At 40.7% G+C, this 14,391-nt stretch overlaps 1 protein-coding gene across 1 annotated transcript in view; it reads right to left on the bottom strand.

Moving 5' to 3' along the window:
- Nucleotides 1–7,104, bottom strand: part of svild (supervillin d) — a 63,466-nt gene extending 56,362 nt beyond the window's left edge. Inside the window, exon 1 of the mRNA XM_061227330.1 lies at nucleotides 6,696–7,104. The gene's annotated coding sequence lies outside the window, so the exon portion shown is untranslated. The remainder of the gene's footprint in view (nucleotides 1–6,695) is intronic.
- Between the last annotated feature and the right edge of the window lie 7,287 nt (nucleotides 7,105–14,391).

The following is a 14,391-nucleotide window of genomic DNA, read 5'->3' as shown; positions in this document are numbered from 1 at the left end:
ATTAAACACACAGAGGAGGAAAATTAGGGCAGGCACACGTGCATAGACACATCTCCACTGCCGCTCGATCAAAAACATTCAAAGCAGGGTGGGGCAAAGGGAGTCTTATCAACTACCCAGATCTACCCACACACTGGGTGCACCGCTAGCCCAGAGCTAAAATCGCTACAGCAGAAATCGATAGAAAAGTGATTACTGTTTCAATGTGACCGTAGCTTTACGTCTTTTTCTGTAATTAAAGCAATCTTATCATCTAGAGCAGAGAAGAGAAGTGATTCCAATCTGTGAGAAAAAAAAATCCAGATATTATGAAACTCTCCCCAATGTGTCTGGGCAAGCTTCAACAAAAAATACTGTTCCCTCAAGCCATACTTACAGACAAAAAAAAACGGAATAGACGTAGAGAAGTGATTTATAGGTGCACAGCAGTTCTAGTTACACAAGTTACACTCTCTAGTTAGAAATATCTAAACTTTAAATACCTTAGCAGAATGGTTCTGCATTTTGTCAAGATTAAGGTGAGACCATTATGTCTACCATTATGTATATCACATTCTGATTCCAATTACAGTAGACACCAAACAGGTCCATTCAAGGACACTAAAATAGCTACTTCAAAGGCTAAGTGGAAAGTATGTGAAGTGGAGTGGAATGGTTCTCTGCACATGACAGTCACAGGGACTTCTGAAGAATATAACCAGAGGGTAGAAAACCAGAGCAAAGAAAAATGCATTGGCAATTCCACAGCAAAAATCAACAGGAATAGATATAACAATGAGATGGGCACTCCTTGGCATAACTTGAAACATTTTTTTCTGAACTGGGTCAACACCACACATGGAAGTTAACAACATTAACAAATGCAAGAACAACAAAGGGACCAATGGAAACAATTTATCATGAGCTGCTAAGAATTTGGCAGTATAGGGTAAGTAATAAAAGGCATAGTCTGACTACTTAAAGTCCTATAACTGGAGCCTTGTGCCCTTTAACTCAAAACTAGGGTACCTGTCCATTGAATCTACCTAAACTCAGGCATTTAGTCCTCAACAAAATTGAGTCCTCAATAAAATAGAGAATCGTGTGGACATACATCTCTACGTTGACCTTTACATGACAGTAATACAGTCAGGGCCCCATTTGCATAGTCATTTGCTCCCTCCTCAGACTGTGTGAGTCAGTAGCCTCTTATGCAAAGCATTCTGTTGATCATGCCTGTTTATGGTGTGACAAGGCCATCCTTAAAAATGGCATCCATAAACCATAGAAATGCATACTGGAAAGGCTGGCCACGTCTAGAAATGGCAGCCTGCATATTGCGGAACTGGAGCCAGTAAACACTGGAACATCTTGAACTGCACTGCAGTATGTTACTCTATATCCTGAGTTTCATAAGCTGGAAATAAGTTGCAGGCCTGACATTGTTTAAGAACACAATTTAGCAACCTGGTAAATGCAAAGGTTCAAAATCAACCACAACACATCCTCAACCGACTTGAATTTCTTCACTTTATATTGAATAACACCCCCTCCCACCCCCAGAGCTACTGAAGCCTGTACCTGCCAAATCCCGATAGAGAGAGCAGCAACAATTCATCACGCTGTCATATCCTCTCCACTGCCTATAAATATTTACAGAATAAAAGATCCCACCAGAATGGTCATTACTGTCAATGTGTGGGACACAGAACAGGGAGAAGCTGGGGGATTTATTTTGTTACGGGTCAGGGGTCAACAATTACTCACAACTCGCTTGTCCACGAAACTCGACACACACTACCACAAAACCAGCACTTCGCTTACCAGTGAGTAATAGTAAAAAAATGCTGCCACCATCAAACCGATTCACTGTAAACACAACAGAGGGGAATGTTGCATATCTTCAGCGCCGGAGGGCTTAATTACCGCACTAGTACACAAGTAAACATGTCCCATGTGTTCCAAAAAAACTAAACATAAGGAGTAAAGGCAAACCTTTCACGGCTTCGTTAATGGTGCAGACAGATTAGAAACATCCTAAATGTATCCAAAATGTAAACACAGCTGCCCCTGAGGAAAAGCATCACTAGACGTTAAATCATTTTACGTTCAATCCAGGTGTCCCTTCAGAGGTGCTCTGTGGAGTAGGAATCGGAATGTATTCGATTTCTCATCTCAGACTGCAGTGCAGTGATGTGAAAGGCCCAAAATGAACCCTCTTCTTCCTTCTTTATTTTTTCTGTCCCTGACTGAGAACCATTCAGCCCAGCAAATGTTGAACTACGACCCTTTTTCCACAAGTGGCTCCTGTTCATCATGCAGATGACCTTAATTTTTCCCATGTAGCCATTCATCTTGGCTTAGAAGTTGACCCTGGGAGTGGTGAGTTAAGTCCCTTTCCAGTCAAAAATATAAATCTCAATGCTTGTTAGATTAGAGTAAAACCAAATGTTTATCATTTTACTCCCAAGTGGACCATTTTTAATAAATTTCATAGCCTAGGTGTAATGTAGAGCGCTATTTTTTTTTTTCTCAGCAGGAAGACTAATTTTATCTCTCATGGAAAACATTTAGCCTACTTCAGTTATGAAATTATTAAATATAGATAAATTACGAGATTTAAAATGACAAACAAATGCAAATTTTCTTATAATCAAAATAATAATTCTGTGGTTTAAAGTGGTTTGTTATAAACCTGAGTCAATAGGCCCAACAACTATGGAAGAAACATTACATTTCACAGCATGGTACAAGACCGGTGTCTAGAATAGTAAGAGACTATGCACAACCACACAGCTTCATCAAGCGGGATCAAGAAACAGAAGATCTGCTTCTTTGTTTATATATGGTATGCAGCTTTCATTCCATTGTTTTAATGAAAGCCAAAATATTAGCTTCTCTACTGGTGGCTCTGGAAAACATGGTGGTGGTCTCTGTTTAGGGGAGATTCTTGTAAACTCTGTTTACCCTACCTCTATTTGCCAATCTGACTGTCAGATTTACTGGATTAGCCCTCCCTCAATATAGGCAAATCTAACCAGCAAATCTAACCAGTTGAGGGCATACTTGATGGATCTAGAGTGGAGACAAGTAATAAGTGAGATAGATCTGGTGCACATTATCAATAAAATGGAAAACTATGTATAGTGTGGTTTTAGGAAGTCTACTGTTGGATTTACTTTTAAATAGGTTATTCATTGTATCTGCCAACATTATTTGTTTATAGCAGTCCACACTCACACCACACAAGCAGAAATAGATAAGATGATACTTAACCAGCCTCAAGTATGTGCACTTAACCTGCAAACTGATAGATTCATAGCGATTTTGCCTTGACAAGTTAAAATTCTGGAGTTTGACTACATTATGGAAATCCATAGACTGTGAGACAAAAACTGCAGGACCACAACAGAAAAATGCAAGGACTGTTCACCAACTGGATCAGTCATGCTGTCCAAACAGCCAGAAGAGCAAAAACATGTCCACACAAGCAATTCAAACCAAGCCCCATCATGAGTCATGCACAGTCAACTGATAATACTTTGAGGTTCTTGAAAACTCACATTTTTAAGAACCTCATCTCATTTCCAATTCAGTTCCTTTTCATCAGCAAAATATTAGAACAAGGCAAAAAAAAAAAAGAGAAAGAAAAAAGTTTGTTGTCTGCCGGAACTTGTTTCTGGAGAAATTTTCTTCAAGCAAAAACATTCGCCCAAGGCTAAAGCTCAAGAAGACATGCGTCTGCAGTTCCAAAACCATCCCCTCTGCCTTCCATCACCTCTGACAGTGAAGCATATCAGGCACCAATCAACATTTTTCCTTTTCTTGCTCAACTCTTAGAGCATTTTGCAGGTATTTGCACGAAGGCATGTTGTGGCAAACTCCACTGTATTGCAGCCTTCCAGAAAATTCTTCCCGTGAGGAATTTTCAGCAGCGAAGCTGGAGGGCTACCCAATGGTGACCTATTAGCAGACTGAGTGGAGACAATCAGACAGACACGGCTACACTTTACATCTCTGTAATAAACTTCATTTAACATTGCAATTTTGAGAATTGCCCTACTGTAATGCAATTCTTTGCACTGAATGGTGGGAAATGTTCACAGGCATTCTCTGGTAGCCGTTGCTGTCAGTATAGAAGATCCCGGCCACAGTCTAAGTGGCTATGGCTACTCTTCAACCACAAATATGAACTCTGTCTATGAAAACAAAACTGATTTTGATGCATCCCTAGAAATCTTCCAAAGCAATGTGTGTGTGTGAGGGTAGAGTCACAAATCTCCTTGAAGAATTCCAGTCACGTTTTAACTACTTCAAACTTGTGAAACTTCCCAATTTCAAAGTGTGAACTCCATGTGAATAATCTGCCTCCTTTTAAGGTAAAATGAGTGTCCCAGAGTCCCTTTTTGATAGACAGGCGTGGCCTTTGCTTGTGTAACAGAACTGATCCCTGAGACTCAATCCCAAGTGGATCCTGGAACATCTTAAAATCCTGCAGCCTAGCAACTACCTGGTGACACATAACTTAACTGGACACGCAGCAGAAACATGCCGTGCTGTACTCTGTTGCTTGCTGCTCACAGTCTGTGCCTTTCTGCACTGCCTTGAATTACATTGCGCCACATCTGGCCCTTAAGCAACTTCTCCATGTGGTAACATGACAGCCTGCTTCAAGACCGAGCAAAATTGGAGACTGGCATTCGCAATATTGTTTTCACTGGCCAGAGAAGTTTAAAAATGCAGCTACAACATATAACAGCAGGCCTTGCCCAATCATCAAAGAATGGAGCTTCAGGGGGTCCACAGGACAGAAAAACTCAAAACAACTCCGATCTACTCTGCTAAAATGTAAATTTAAAATGTTTTGGCTTCACTTTTATTCAGGAATTCACAGGGTGAAAAATCTTATTCATAGCTGTCCCATGAACGTTATTGCAGCCGACAAATAAACATGCACCAAAAAGCTATTTAAAACCCTTCCTGGAGCTAATAAGTCATAAAGAATACATCTGTCTTGAAATGCAATGCCATACTCCCTGTCAGATAGCATTAAAGCCTCAGTCAGCACAATCTGGTACAGATTATTGTTCATATGAAATTATTGCACTCTAATGAATGTCATTTCATTATATTGCTTGTGAGGTTCTCAGTTCATTTTTGTACCAGCTGTTCTTTACTTCTTCAAACTGGGAACAAAATATTCTTAGACATTTGCCAGCACATACTGTATCTCACATAACTTGTAGTGCAGTAAATTAAGTTATAGTTCATGTTGAATTAAGAATTGAAAAACATTGAGTGCCCAAATGAGCTTCTAACAGCCCATCCAAATACAACCACTTTTATGTAATACAATAAAAAGTAATAGTTAATTGTTGGAAATTGGATGTCCAATAGGCAAAGGAACATTGATGCCGGATATTGTAGATTGTGGCCAATTTATTATTATTATTTTTTTTTTTTTTTTTAAGTCGTTCACAGATGGACAACACTCAAGTTATCTCAGTTCCTCCAGGCTGGTCACCGTTTATCCTAAGAAGGACTTGGATCCTGTTACCCTCTCAAACGAAAGCCCTTTCCAAGTCAGTGCTGCAAACTTAAACGATTATGCTTCTGGGACGGCTGCCAAAGTTGAGAATAAAGTCACTGAATTAAAGAAAAACTGTTTGGCATGGCTTTAATGATGTCTTGCGATACACACTGTGCTGAGTGGCCTTTTACTCGGGGAGAATATCTGGAAACCCCTTTGAATTCGATAAGTAATGTTATAAAAACAGCTCAGGGTTTAGGGTCAAAGAGTGGGGCCTCAGCCTGGTTTGAGTTAATGGCATGCATTATTAATATCCAAGCACATATTCAAGCATTCACAAAGAGGAATCATATACAGTATGTTTTGGTAGTCTCATTACTACAGGCAACAGCGTGAATTAGACTGCTGCACATTCCAGTCCGGAGCAATCGAATTATCCAATATCCCTCTGAAAACTCAATCACATTTAAGAGGGTATATAGGTGAGGTTGTAAATTAAGTTGAGACTAATGGTGTGCTGTTTGGACTGCTTTCGTCTAAAGTAAAGCTGGGTAAACCAGCATGGCGTAACGGCAAGGGAACACAACCGTTCTGTAAGTTTCAATCACAATCACAGGTGGGGTTCTGCAGTTCACTGAAACAGGTTATTTTGACGTACGCCATGCTATGCCAATCTGTAAATTGACCATGCCTATGCAAATCATAGAAATGTAAAAACAACCGTTAAGAGTGAAATAAGCTACGTTTGAACGAAGTTTCACTTTCGATGTTTTTGTCAATGAGTCGTTTAATGCTTTGACAACGTTCTATGAAAGTGCGTTTCCTGACTAACTTCTTGCAGCTAATCGCCAAAATCTTAGCAACTGTCCTGGAGAATAACCCCAAAAGCCTGCTTGCAGGCACATTCTGGCTGTTTTCATTAGGCTATTCGCCTCGCCGTGTTGACTGGCGGTCAATATTTAAACGGCGAATAACATCACAATTCGGCACGTTTTATTCTGAAAGTTCTTCAATTATGCGCAGGCGCGTATATTTAAGGTACTGAATAATTGGAAAGGGAACAGTAAATGCATGGTGTTGCCCAAGAGGCTTGGCTGTGGGTACTCTCTAAAACTAACCTTCGATAGCAATAACCAGTGTCTGAAGTTATACATGACCTAAGCTAAATAATTTCTTAGTAGCCTACCTTATTTCATTGAGTTCACCGTAGAGTATGGAAAGCGATGCTGTATTCCCCTTTGTTCAAATAGTTGTGTCTCAATTTCTATCAATGACTATTAGCAAACTCCGTAGATGGTATTCACTTTTAAAATGCACGCAGATTAAAAAATAATAATAATTAAAAGCGAAATTGTTCAAAAGCCGGACAGTGAATGTTGAAATGAAGCAGATGCGAGTCTTTGTTGTTTTAAGGAGGTCTGCGATATTTCATGTTCCGGCAGCTGTTGTGTTGTTAAGCAGAATCCCCACTCGGTTTGGAAATGCTATACATTTTATATTTTCTTCGAATGATGTGGTAGTACGGCTGAATTATTCTTTCATACAACACAACCACATACTGTCCCAAGTCTTCCAAAGAGCAGTCTAACTTTCCAATCGCCTGGAACAATTGCGACTTGACTGCTAGCCCCGCCTAGACGTGCACACACTTCGGTACATGCCCAGATCGACTTTGCACTATGTCAGGGGAAAAGTGGAGCGATCTGGCAGCCCGCGAGGAAACCGGAATGCTTGCCCTGCAGGAACCAACTGTAGGATATTGATTTTTCGTCAAACTTCTCTTTGTCCATTAAAAAAAAAAAGTTCCATTGTTATATAGATTTTTACATCTATCTCGAGTTGCGTAATGCTGGTCGTATCTGACAAGGGAAAATACAATTGAAACGGAGACGCAGGCTACGATTAAGTAACTCCATTTAAGCATTTCCTCAGCTTATTTTAACAGGTCAAACTAGCTCAATTGGTTGTTTCTATCAGAAGACTGTCATGAGCTGTAAATCCTCATAATAATAACTGATGGACACCTTCTACTCTTACTTCGTGTTTTACACACATGTAAAAACGGTCACTGTATGTTTACACTAGAGACTAATAATGCACAACAACTCAATACTTAACATGGTTAAATATAGAACATAACTCCCAGCATGATATAATGAATACAGATTGAACTCAAATGTTTTCAAATGTGCTGGCACAACAACACAACTAAAACAGGAATCGCGCAGGAATCACAAATATATTACGCCATGTTGTCCGTATGCAGTGTCAATTGCCTACACATTATCAACTTGCACTGATGTTTCAATGCAGACTTCAACATGCAATCTCCTGTTTATTACTAGTTGACTTTATTAATCAGTGTGAGGAACTCTTGCCAAAGCATGGATACGCTCGCGCATGAAGGCATACATGCACACAAACAGTCAGAACGGCCAAACACAGACAGATGGACAAGCAACAGATCTCTGGGCAGGTTTAACCTGATAAAATGAGAATGATAGAATTCTGACTGGATTCAAAGGTTGTTGTTTTTTATGCTGTTTTTTTATTTTTTAATCTTTACTAAATGCCTGCAGGTACTCAGAGGTAACATCAACTACAATTTGTCCAACTGAGTCACGACTAGGCGGCACGGATGGTCCAGTGGGGAGCAGTGCCGCCTCACAGCAAGGAGATCCTGGGCTCGAATCCCCGTCGTCCGGGGCCTCTGTGCGGAGTTTGCATGTTCTCCCCGTGTTTGCGTGGGTTTCCTCCGGGTACTCCGGTTTCCTCCTACAGTCCAAAGACATGCAGGTTAGGCTGATTGGAGAGTCTAAGTTGCCCATAGGTATGAGTGTGAGTGAATGCTGTGTGTGCCCTGTGATGGACTGGCGACCTGTCCAGGGTGTATTCCTGCCTTTCGCCCAATGTATGCTGGGATGGGCTCCAGCCCCCCTGCGACCCTATTCAGGATAAGCGGGTTAAGATAATGGATGGATGGATGGAGTCACGACTAGCATCACAAATGGGAAGGGAGTGAACAAGGTAAATTAATTTTAAAAATTTGCTCAGTACCAATCTTTAAAAGAGACCAGGCATTTCAGAACACAGGTCTTATAATAGTACCCAATGTATAATGCTCATAACTAGCTCATAAAAAATGAGAAACACTTGTGATAAGTTTGTGCTTCGACAAACAAAACCACGATGCAGCAAAGTAACACTTAAAACCTTCAAAAGTGTATGTCAGCAATGCAGTTAAAAGCAACGTTAACCAAACGTACATCCACTATATAGCTTTACAACAGCACCACCCACTGTCCTTATCAAAGCAGCTTATGTAAAATCTAGCCAGCAAAGACATACAAAGATCAACGTTAATAATGTGTGATCGTTCTGGAAGCTCCACATCCTAATAGAGTAAAAATATTTTAAAAGCTAAGCCAAAAATCACAACGAGTCTTTTGTGCAAATTAGGCAATATAATTTCAAGTGGCCAAAGATAAGCTTCATGAAAAAATACAGCGGTGCCTCTCATTTGGGTAACTCCCCCTAGCTGCGTATGTTTGGGTCTGTGAACGGCCAAGGCTGTTTTCTTTGGCAAGCGGGAAAGCGGCGGGTCCAGTGTGCACCACCTCGCCTAGCGCACGGATGTCACACAGAGAACGGCCCGGCCTCGCGCTCAGCATGACGCCAAGCTGGGGCCCGCGGGTACACCGTAACACCGCGCTCAGCGTCCGCCCGCCACGCACGGTTACGCGAAGCAAGCTTGGCCTACTGAGCCTTTCATAAAAGTAATTACACAGAGCATCACAGACACACTATCTGGAGAAATACGCACATTTCATATGCTATATGGTGAACTGAACTGTCAGAAGGAAAATATTGCTGATGCAAAGCAAAACTAAATACAAAACTTTAAAAAGCAAAAACAGGCAGCAAGGATTTTAGGGGACCAAAAGTAATTGGACTGTTGGCTTCTCAGCTCTTTCCGATTAGTCAGATATATTAAATTGCCTGATAAGTTTGCCAGATATCTGCTCAAGTTCAATCAAATACCTCCAAACTAATTGGATGGTGGTTCTTCCCACTACAAGGCAATGATCCCAAACATATGCCAGTGCTTTCTTTCTTCTTAATTGTGTTCCAGTTTTTTTCTGGAAGCCTCTTGGGCCTCATATTGACACTTTTAACAGACTCAAATGGCAATCAAAAGCATAGAATCAAGACTAGATACTGTAAGCTTTAAGCTGTAAGCCTATACCTGCACTAAGGAAGCAATTGAGTACACCCAACTGATCAGTCAACTGTCCAATTAAATTTGGTCCCCTAAAACAAGGGTACTTTTTATAAAAGCAGATGTAATTCCTACACAGATCACAGATATAAATACCTTCAAATTAAAGGTGATAGTCTGCACTCATTCATTATTACATTGCTAATGTGATGGGAATACAGAGCCAAAAGAACAGAAATCGTACCACTGTTCAAATACTTACAGCCTGCACTGTAGTTTAAAAATGGATATTCAACTTCAACTTCAAATATCTCTGATCATTTTTCCAGGCCATTCAATATTAACATTGAATGTTGTCTGAAGCACAAATTCCCAAACCATGTTTTAATGTTTTGTGCACCCAATCACAATATTACTATTTCTGCCTAGGATAGAACGATATCTAGGCCCAATATGATTAGCAGATGCAATGAAACCTCATTTTGGTTTGTGTGTATAAAGGAATGAAGAACTCACAGAATGCAACTGATAGCTAGCTAGGGTAAACATCAATAAAGGTAAAATAAGATAAAGGTGAGTAAGTCTGAATGGAGACAGTATGAAGAAATGTTCTGTTTGCTGACTGAGTGCAATTACATCACACAGGCTACTTGCTGAATGCTGCGTTTATCTCGAAGATGGTGTTAAGTAAATGATCAGATCACCACATGTAGCATATGATAACAATGCGGGAGCTAGAACAGCAAAGAAATAGCTCAATGTAGTAATTTCTATGGGAAGCTAGGACGCCAGTTTCCAGCGTATAGAGATTAATTACAGGACCAGTCTGTGGTTAGCCTTGGCAAATTGTGATTTGTTTTCTTGTGTGCAAAAATGACTAATTCTCTTTTCCTCGAATGCAGCATTGATCTGCAGAGAGGAGAGAGCTTTCACAGCAGCAGATGACACACCAATGATGGTGCAACATGAGTAAGGCCTCTTAGTAAACCTTTGCATCAGTAGACAGTTTATTGAGCAACATTACTTTTGCCACAACAATTTCATTGTGCAAGCTATTTTGCTCTGTGCCTGCAAGCACCTGAAGTGGCTTCATGAGAGAGTGGTCAAGAAAAGATACAGATTTTGGTGGGAGAAATGATCAAATCAACATTTATTTGAGAGAATCTTGTCTCCATCTCCACAATTGCTTGGGCAAGAATGCTAAACATAGCTCTTTTAAAAGACTGATTTGGAGTGCTAGTTTGGCCATCAGTCACCATGCCCAATAGTTGACAAGACAACACTATTGTTGAGCTGTGAGTTCACTGCCCTTCTCCTCTTAGGAGGACTGGTATTTCCACATTGAGAGAAATGCTCCTCCCAGAAAGAGTCACATCTCATCTCCTTCAATGTCCCCAGTGAAGCAGTCACCACCTCCCCTGCAGTGCAGGGTTTGTGACTGCAGAATGGAGTTGGCTGTCTTCAGCGCACCAAGCACATAGAGAAGAAATTAGCCAATGTCAAAGAAGTTCTGTCTGTTTAGCTGGGTCATAAGACCACACGCCTCTGTACTGAGATCAAAAGGAGCACTGTCATCCTCTGCCCAAGCCCACCCGTAGATATGCCTGTTACCAACCCTGGACTTCTGCACAACATTGTAAGTTATTTAACTCATTTGGTAAAACAAGTAGCAAACCTTCAGTGACAAACCTAGCATATACATGGAAAAAATGCACTCCCACTGTTTTGCAAATGCCTGTAAGGGTTACCAGATCTTCACATACTAGTGGCAGCTGAGAGCTGGTGTGGAGAATATCCAGACCATACAGCAGCTTTCCCGACAACCGTTCTGCCAAGATGCAGGCAGGGATATATTTAATCATTTCCTGTGCATGTTACACAAAAACTGTGGTTGACACATGATGTAGACTTTAAAAGACTTCAAAAGGCACATACTGACAGATTGTGTAGTGTAGTTGGAAAACTGATGTTGATGCCTCATAGATGTTCCCCTCAACATCAGGACATTGTCAACCTTACCTCTGAATTTTTTTTCCCACAAGTCAGTCCTCCCTTCCTCCTCATTTCTTGCCATGGAGTTAGAATTCGTTCTCTGCCTAAATTTTCTACCCACCTTGAATTGGAGCCTGCACTGCCGAGGTCTGGAGAACAAACTTCTAACTGCTGTACCACACTCTTGTCATGAGGGTTGCGAAATGAAGAACCTCCCTGTTAGAAGAATATGGCAGCTAGTATATTGTGGCAAACAATGTAAAGAGCCAACTGGGTCGGCCAGGGAAATTTGATTCCAGGAGGAGGTGAGATCTTATGAAGATATTCTGACAGGACCTGTCCCTCAAGTCGTAAATTGCAAACCATTTTTAGGAGCATGTAAAATGAAATACTGCTGTTCTATGACACGCTTATCTATATACTATTCATCACGGGTATACAGTTAGCTGAACTTTTTAAGTGTAAAATTGTTGGTTCCAGAGGGAATGCAGAAGAGCAGAATCATAAAGCTTTCAGTTCATGACAGAGACTACAGATAAATAAGGGACATCCCATTGTGACCCTTCAGTTGAAGAGAATGAATGGATCTCAGCTCCTCAACACAAACATTAACCCAGTGAGCTACACATTTCTGCAATTCCATCCACATCTAGCCTGGACCTCAATACAAAGCACTTTCTATATGAATACCTCCAGTGAAACATCCATCATGCCTTTGTTTTGAAGTGTCATATTGCAAGATTAGTCGCAATTTTGCAAATCATACAGTAACAAAAGAGAACCATAGACTACATTGGCAACAATTCAATCCCACAGGATTCAATTCAATACTCACTGGGGCAGAGCACAGTCATTTCCTTGGCAAAAGTGAAAAGGTCAGACATGAGAAAAGCCACAGTCCCATAGTTGCAAAGGGCCTCACAGAATAGAAATTTCACTACTACAGAAAACAGCCTGTACAACCAGTTTGCGTCACATTGTGTTCCCCTCAGTTGACAACAGCACACCAAGGTCATTTGACCCCATAATAATGTGCCGTACATTTTACAGCCGACATTAAGCCACCCTTATCTTGTCTGGAAATAGAACTCTCTAGACCCAAACACCATCATAATAGCAGTCATTTTTGGATCCAAACATCTTTGGCTCCATAATTAAGGGCATTTTCATTGACGTGACCCCATTTTATATCAGTGAGCATATAAAATATATGTATCTAAATACATTCTCAAAATATTGTATTATTATATAGTATGCTTATAAATAAGGAGTGAGCCTGCGTTTGAATAAGAAATAGCCTGTGAAATTGTGGAATGTGTTTGTTGGGGGTTGGATATTTGACAAAAACATCAATGGACCTCAATGTTGTATACTATATTAGTATAGAATGTGTTATTATTGTAGGCGGCATGGATGGTGCAGTGGTTAGCACTGCCGCTTCACAGCAAGGAGGTCCTGGGTTCGAATCCCCGTCGGCCGGGGCCTCTCTGTGAGGAGTTTGCATGTTCTCCCCGTGTTTGCGTGGGTTTCCTCCCACAGTCCAAAGACATGCAGGTTAGGCTGATTGGAGAGTCTAAATCCCTGTGGGTATGAGTGTGTGAGTGAATGCTGTGTGTGCGCCCTGCGATGGACAGGCGACCTGTCCAGGGTGTATTCCTGCCTTTCGCCCAATGTATGCTGGTATAGGCTGCAACCCTGTTCAGGATAAGTGGGTTAGGATAATGAATGAATGTTATTATTGTACTTATTTTTTACAATCTTATAAACCTGTTGCTATCTGAGGACAGCACAAGGAGAGGGAGATGTAGGGGGAGGGTGACAGGCAGAGGGAAGTGCAAACCCTTTTTTTCAGGATAAAAAGTGTTGCATATTTCAGTAAGAAAAATACAGTGTTTTACACAACATAAGACCCATAATATCATTTAGTTTCCATGTGTCTAAATGAGTCTGATTCCATGAGTCTCCAAATGTCCTCTTTGGTGAATAGCTTGGAAAAAACAATGCAGAATGTTATTTTTTTGTGATATTGTCATCAAATTCCAGCGTTTTGCCTATGGCTCCATTGCATTTCTTTGTTTTTCGAATAATATGTTCAAAAGTAGCCCTACCAAATTCTTACTTTCGTTGCTCTAGACATATGCCATACAGCACATACAGTTTCACAAATTTCCACAGTAATAGCCAGCCATTAGCTATCACTTGCTCACTCTGTTAGTCACGTAGCTCGGTGGTACAACTTTATTACACATTGAATGATCTGATGTTTGATGTTTGATTTGCACTTCATTGCACGTCACTCTGGATAAGAGCGTCTGCTAAATGCCATGTAATGTAATGTAATGTAAAATCTGCAGGTTTATCTGTATGACAGTAAAGCCCAGCTTATGCCGCTTTGTGTTGTTTGGCAGTCTCATGTTGTTACTGTAAATCATAGTTTCAAACTAAGCAGGTCAACGTCCAATATATTTTAATCTATAGAGCTGCCTCCATCCACCACCTCTGCACAAAATCATTAAAATAATATTGATACAAATATTTGCCTAGGGATAGCCGTGGTATGCATAACCTGAGCCGATAACAAATGGATATGACAGTACTGGTTTACATGATGCATCCTACAGAAATGAATATTATTGAGCAGAGGATACAGGCCCACCCAGTCCTGGACAGT

The sequence above is a fragment of the Conger conger genome, chromosome 2 (assembly GCF_963514075.1).
Source record: "Conger conger chromosome 2, fConCon1.1, whole genome shotgun sequence".
NCBI classification, from domain to species: Eukaryota; Metazoa; Chordata; class Actinopteri; order Anguilliformes; family Congridae; genus Conger; species Conger conger.
This window is presented reverse-complemented; position numbering and strand designations above follow the sequence as displayed.